This window comes from Austrofundulus limnaeus, unplaced genomic scaffold (genome assembly GCF_001266775.1).
Source record: "Austrofundulus limnaeus strain Quisiro unplaced genomic scaffold, Austrofundulus_limnaeus-1.0 Scaffold536, whole genome shotgun sequence".
In the NCBI taxonomy this organism is placed as follows: Eukaryota; Metazoa; Chordata; class Actinopteri; order Cyprinodontiformes; family Rivulidae; genus Austrofundulus; species Austrofundulus limnaeus.
The window spans coordinates 171,978-179,785 of record NW_013952938.1 but is presented as its reverse complement, the minus strand read 5'-3'; positions in this window follow the sequence as shown (position 1 = coordinate 179,785).

Below are 7,808 nucleotides of genomic sequence, written 5' to 3'. Positions count from 1 at the left end.
TACGATGACCGAAGGCCTGATGGTACGATGACCGAAGGCCTGATGGTACGATGACCGAAGGCCTGATGGTATGATGACTGACAGCCTGATGGTACAATGACCGAAGGCCTGATGGTATGATGACTGACAGCCTGATGGTACGATGACCGAAGGCCTGATGGTACGGCGACCGAAGGCCTGATGGTACGGCGACCGAAGGCCTGATGGTATGATGACCGACGACCTGATGGTACGACGACCGAAGGCCTGATGGTACGACGACCGAAGGCCTGATGGTACGACGACCGAAGGCCTAATGGTACGACCACCGAGGACTTGATGGTGCGATGACCAAAGGCCTGATGGTACGATCACTGAAGTGTGCTTGCTGAAAGTGAGCATGCACGTCTTGTCCTTGAAGAGTTTTTTAACGCAACAGTTTTGGTGACTTGCTACTGGATCAACAAAACACAATGTTTCGGCTCATCAGATTGGGTTGAATGAATGAGAATCTGCAAGCATGTCAAACTGCCAACTTTGTGTGTGTGTGCGCGCGCATACGTGCTTGCATGTTGGCAGAAGATGGATGACTGTAGGTGAGTGTGAGACCAGATGGGCGTTTTGAACATCAGATGTTCGCTTTGCTGACTTCTCAGTTTTCACAATAACAGATGATGGTGATCACAGGGAGACTCACTAACGTCTCACTCACCCTGAAACCAACAGAGCCGTCACACAAACATTTCCTCCTCTCAGAGCGAGGACGTCCGTCTCCTCCGGCCCACACACTCACAGATGTCTGTCCTCGCACTTTTTTCTTCTGTGACACATTAAGTTGTGTCTCCCTTCAAGAATTAAGTCTGTCGCTTCCCAAAATAAAATGTCTGGCTCTATTTTAATCGAAGCGCAGTCTTTAATCAGGGCTAGAACAAAACAATCTGCTGTCCTCAAACTGCAGCCTCGTTTTTAGAGTTCTAAAATAAGCTAAACTTCTAAGAAACTTGACTGAATTAGAAGAATTGAGGAAAGTGTAGGCCATTTGATTCCTGATGATGTGATAAATGCTCCTCCAGATCCAGACAGCCAAGGTCTCAGCAGCATTCAGGAGCCCACAGTTTATTTATTTGTCAGGTTTTAGTTGTGGGGCAAAAAATGGACAAATTCTGATGTAACCCAAACAAAATAGTAGTGAAAGTGACTGAAGAAGACGCGTAGATAAAAGACCTTCAGAACGTCAGTCACTGAGGTTCTACTYATTATAAATGTGATCTGTATCAATGTATAGTTTCAACATTTCAGTTCTTTTTAATATTTTTATGTTTGTTTGCTTCCTTTGCATGTCTGCAAAGGAGAACAGCTTTTTTCAGTCAGTCGAGGTAAAGCAGTAGAAAGTGACAGAGTCAATATTTGAAGTAGAGGAAATTGCGACTAATGGCTGTCAAACCGAGGCACCCACACAGTTATTTGAAAAGATTCACTCAGATTAAAACACAGCTGGGAGTCAGTAGCTGAGGTTACACATAAAACAAGTTTAAAAACAGGTTTTAGTCAAAAAGATTCATGGAAACTGACGGGAACAATCAGAGCTGTATTCTCTGTGCAGATTATAGGTTTTAAACTAAATAAGATGGTTCAGTTAAACAATGAAGAGAAATGGGTCAGACAGATGGGTGGGTGAAACACAAAACAAAAACTTCAGGAACAAAGAGGAGCTGAAGGTTCAGAGAGGAAGGAGGAAGCAGCAGAAGGTGTCGGTTTGAAGCAGGTTAATGAGCCCACATGAAACAGATTTACTGAACGAGGACCGTAATTAACACCCAAACTGACCTGAGGGAGGCAGGTAGAGCAACACCTTCATCACCAGCTACTCATCAGTCCTGGTTATTAAAACAACTTTCTTCTTGATGTTTGATCATCTGTTTCACCGTCTTCATCTCTGGAAATAAACCCTAAAACATTTCAGACATGGATCAGTGGTTAGAGTTGGGTCACAGCATGAAGATCCTGGTTTACCTGCTGGTCCCAGTAGGTGRAAAAGCCAACAGATTTTCAAATTGTCCAACTGATAAAACAGCTTTTTTTCCCCTGAAAGCTGCAGAACTGAGTGCTAATGAGAGCACTTACGGGACTTTCTGATGGGGGGACTCAAACCTGTCACTTCAGCTGTGAACAGACAGAATAATTACGATTCAGATAAAACAAAGTATTCTGAACAACTCGTGTCATCATGTCTGCTATTCAGACATTTGAAAGCTCTCATCTTTGAGCTGTCAAGGCTTTGAGAGCTTGGAACTCCCACGCCGCCTGAATGCAGCACGGAGCTGTCACTTCCAGGCAGAAACTCAGACCCAGGAAACTGGGACACTTTGGACCGATCAGGACCGTCCTAACAAACTGTAGGGTTTGTATCAGTCAGATATTAGATGTGAGCTCCTCGTAGTTTAAATTAAAGGAACATTTATTGATGGAATATATTCAGATTAAAAGTCTTCAACATCCTTCACARGTTTTACTCTTTGTAGTTTTAAAAACTAAGATTCTTCATCCAGTGAAACCAGTTTGAGTAAAACGTCTAGACGAGCCACTGTTCAGTTAGAGACATTGGTTCAGCTGAAATACAGGAGACAACAGGATGTGTCACAGCTGAACATGTTCAGGTTCTCTTTGGGAGAGACGAGGATGGACAGGACTAGGACTGAGACCATCAGAGGGACAGACCAGGGTGAAGGACGGAGATGAAGTTAGAGACACCAGCCTGAGACGGTTTGGAGACAATCAGAGTAGGGACATGACCAGAGCATGGACGGTTGGTATATTGGTGTGGACATGTCCAGAGGAGGAACAGGGGATCTATTGGACACTTACAGTGGAGAGAAAGTATATTGGTGTGGAAATGTCCAGAGGAGAGGGACAGGGAATGGACAGTGAGTATATTGGACACTTACATTGGAGAGAAAGTATATTGGTCTGGACATGTCCAGAGGAGAGACAATATATTGGTCTGGACATGTCCAGAGGAGGGACGGGGTATATTGGTAGAAGGATGTTAGAGGGGACATATGGATGCAGTTAGAGAGGATGTAGTTGTAGAGAGGACAGAGTGAGGACAGTGAGGACAGAGGACAGTGAGGACAGTCTCTGAAGACCGCTGCAGAAGAAAGGTTTATTGTCAGACTGATGAAAGCAGGAACTCCTCCTGTTTGAAGCTAACAGCTCAGGACGAAGGTTGGAACAAACCGAAGTCTTCCTGCTGCTGACCCTATAGAACTACCCTAAAAAACTGACTGTGCAGCACCTGGAGTAAAGGTGAGGCGCTGCAGTATTAGTGCACCTGTCGTAGATTATTCATCACATTATTGGATGATTTATTGATGCAGCAGCCGGAGCAGGACTGACCTTCAGTACAGTATGTTCCTGTTTTTATTATTCATACCCACGTCCAACAGGGACGGGGACACATGACCCAATATGTGATCATAAGTTGGACAAGATTTACAAAATCAACCAATCCTTTAATGTTCACCAGGTATTTAAAACTTATAAACAAAATAAAAGTTTAAACGATGTAATAAATGTGTTATTATAAATGTTTGTATCGTCAGCTCATTCAGGATGTTTTTATTTATGTGACTTAAAATCTTCAGAATAATATTTATGTCTCTGTTTTTGTTGACACCATCAGTGCACAAGTCGTAGCACACTTCTGCTCCCCGTCACGATGGGAGTCCTCCACTTCCTGCGTGGGCCGAGGCACGCCGGTCTGCACAGCTGATTAGGCTCGGTGAGCTGTCGTAGCTCCTTCCTCCATTAGGACGTGAGGGGTTCAACGAGGCGTACGCCCCCGCAGCGCCGCTCACCTCGCATTAAAACACCGGACACCCTGAGACCTCCTGAACATCTGCACAAGCTGCACGCTTCGTACTGTTCAGCAGAAACTTCAGATCACTTCTGCTGAGGAGAGAACACGGAGGAGCACTTCGCTGCGTGCGTACGCTAACTTTACTGAGTCAGGAGGTGAAACGCTCCTCAGTTCTCAGGACTTTTATATTCTAACAGGAAGCAGGCGAGGCTTCTTTCACGTCCCGGATCACAAGAGCTGTTTGAAGGTGTGGAGAGAGTGATTTAGTGTCTGATTTCCTGTTGTGGTGGATGCTGGTTCAGACAGCGTGAAGCTGCAGGTTCAAACAGCTGCGTTTACACACTGTTCACTCTGGGCTTTGTAAAGAGTTACAGACAGAAGTGCAGGTAGATTCAGAGCATTATATGTAATTATTCCTGGGGTGCAGTCACATGACCCGGATCATGTGTGAAACTCAGGGACAGGAAGTGATTTGCTCCGGTTCACAACAGTGAAAYGGATCACAGCGAGTCCACTACAGCTACAAATGTTCTGCTGCAGACGAGRTATTGTGGGAAACACATTTATGATCTGATCTATATTGTGTTAATAAAAAGACTTGTCATATAATGTGGAGGATTTACCAGCATCGAGGTGTTCAACATAAAGTATCTGCTGCAGTTGTTTTATACGAGGAGCCAGATGAAAGATTTCAAAAGCCTCGAAGCTACAATGATTTAGTTTCTACTTTATATTCAAAAATAACGTCAGTGTTTGCTGCAGAGCTGCTAAACAAAAGCATGGACAACCTGCAGTTCTGCAGGTTCATAGTCTTCATTCTCCTCTGGTTCTGGCTCAGACTGGTTCTGGTTCAGACTCTGGGTCCAACATGTAAGGTTGGATGGACAAGAATATCCTGCTGAATAATGATTGGCTGCAGCTGGCCCCTCCTCCTGCTGTCAGCGTCTTCCTGGATATTCCCACAACGTGAAGAGAATCACGTTTCCTTCTCTGCATCTCCAGACAGCAGTAACATCACCAACACTGCTGATGTGACAGGGGCTGTGTCCAAAACGACAGGCCGGGTCCTCCGGAGGACCCGTCCTGCCGTTTTGGACACAGCCAGAATAATTATAACTTTCTGAGAGCAGCAGCATGTTCCTGTGACTTCACTTTGTTTACTGCAGCCATGGTAACAACATTAGCCTGGTTGATAGAAACACACACATGATACTTATTTCTGTTTTTGTGACATTTTAAAAGTTTGCTCAAAATGTGCTTTATAACTGAGCGGAAACAACTATTGGGAGCATTTAAAGAGACAGCACCAAAATGAGTTTCTCTCAGACACACCTGAGAACAGGGGTGAGAGAGGGGCTTGTGGAGCTACAATAACTAGGAATTCAGACCAAAGCTTTGCAGTTCAGCTTTAAACAGATGTGTCAGGGCTGGTTTTAGAGAGGTTCCAGTCCAAGACCTTTGTCCACATTCTGATCTGAGAACCCAGCTGGTTCCAGGTGGAGCCTCCTCCAGGACTGACCCTGTTTGTGGTGGTCCTCAGGATCTCAAGGCCCAGTTGTGGAGAGGAAGGGGTCTGTTTTGTGGTAGTGGTCTTGCCCTGGGATGATGGTCGACAGAGTGCTGGGTCTGGGGTGAGTCCAGAGTTGAAGATCTGGATCCTGTTGATGGATGCAGACCAGCAGACGGTGGATTTGACTGCAGTGATCACCTGATGATGCCTCCTGCTGGAGGTCTTCTGGGCCCATCGCTCTGGGAGCAGACCCTGAGGCAGACCTGGAACTTGCTGGAGGGATTCTGTATCCTCTCTGGTCTGGGTTTCCATCCTGGACCTGTTTCCATCAGCTGTGGACGAGTGAAAAATTCTTATCAAGCTGTTTGTTTGTCCCTGTCTTTAATTAACTATCTCTTTATGATGATATTTTGACCACAATCATACTTGATTAAAAGATTTAAAGCACTGATTCATCTTCAGTTGATGAACATGACTTTAAACCAAAACATAACAGATAAAGCACTTATCTGTTTTCCTTTGAATCTAAAAAACAACGCTCCTTTTTGATCATGGTTCTGTGGCTGAGCGTGYTTCCTTCATCACAGAGGCTTTCCGAATCCAGAATCCTCTCATTTCAATCCATTTTTAATCAGCCTGACGAGGCTTCAGACAGGAATCAGATGTGATTACAGAGGAAAATGTCAGATTTAGAGGCTGGACTGGAATCAGATCATGTGCTGATTACTAACGAGGCCTTTGAGGAGTTCATCGTGTTGTTTTTACCTGGCTTTGTTCCTCACTTTCTGCCTTCACATTTCATCTGCTGAAGCCTTTTGTCTGACAGTCTCCCCCTTCATTACAGCACAGCCTGGTGATTTGCATGACTTTAACGCTCCCCCATTTTGAGCTTTAATTCACTCTGTCAAACTGCAGCTTTCAGTACAAAGTGCAGTCAAAGCTACAATCGCAGATCCCTTCCAGCTTTTCTACTTCTCAAATCCAATTTGATGTCCTAATGATGATCCCCGCTCGTTTCCACGCTGAATACCRGAGGGGAGAGCGGCACCCCTGCTATGAGCCCAATTTCCAGGTGTGGCCCTGCTGTGATGAATTTTCATGTTGTTAGTCAGATGTTTCTCAGTAACAGGCTCCGGCTGGGTTTCTAAACTCGTTTTGTACTTCAGGGCCGTGTGCYGCTGCAGCACCACAGCAGAATTACCACCTCTTGTTGCTCTGTTTGATTGCTTCTGGTGGATCTGATTCTGGAAACTGCAGGAGCAGAAGAGGAGCTCGGGTTGATTTCAGAGTGGGTTCTTTGAAGACGAGCATCAATCAAACAAATGGATTTAAACTTTGTGCCAAAAGTAGAAACAAAGATTCATCCTGATGTTTTGTTTGTGATTTCAGAGAGCTGAGACTGAACCAGGAAGAACTCTTATTATTGTCCACGTCCACCTGCAGCACTGAAACTTAGTGTGGAAACTTATGGAGATGGTTACACATTTTTATGACTATATCTGACTCAAGTCTTGACAAAAATGTTTTTTATTATATATATTAAAAACACTAAAAAGACAAATATAAACTACAGACAAGCTGTTCAAAATATAAACTGTGTACTTTGACTAAGAACATGGACACAGTATAGTGTTATGACTTTACTAAACTGTGTACCTGTGTGTGGTGGGGGGTGGTAAGAGTTGTACATTTATCGTTATCGAGGTGGACTGGTCAATATAGCCCTAATACAAAGTCCTCAGTTTGATGCAAATACAAGGATGTGTGTGTGTGTCCTTGTTTTTCCTACATCGTGGGGCCCAGTTTTAAGGAAAATGCAGCATCATGGGGACCGGGTGTACCTTTGGCCCCACAACTTCTGAGGCTGATTTTGGGTGGGGGTGTTAGGTTTAGGACCAAGGTGTGAATTGAGTTTAGGTTAGTTTTAGGGTAAATGATCAGGGTTCGGATATAAAATTACCAAAAAATGAATGTAAGTCAATGGAATGTCCCCACAAGGATAGAGAGACAAAGTAGGTGTGTGTGTGAAGTGCTGACTCCGTGTTGTCGCTGTACGTTAGACCTCGGGCCTCTGATGAACTGTGGGACACTTAAAACACCTGCGAGGACCTGCGATGTGCAGCGCTCCCTGCTCTCTCCATAACCATGGCAACGGCAGCAGAAAAAAACCCAAACCAGAGGCGGTTCAGTTTCACACCGTTGTTCTGGAAACAGGCAGAAACTGGTGAAACACCTGCTAACATGAGCTTACAGAGGGTTTCACATCAAACAGATGAAAAATGGTGTTTCTCTTCTGAAGAGGGACCATCGTCCTGGTTTTCAGGTAAATAGTTCTGGTTTTCAGGTAAATGGTTCTGGTTTTCAGGTAAATGGTTCTGGTTTTCAGGTAAATAGTTCTGGTTTTCAGGTAAATGGTTCTGGTTTTCAGGTAAATAGTTCTGGTTTTCAGGTAAATAGTTC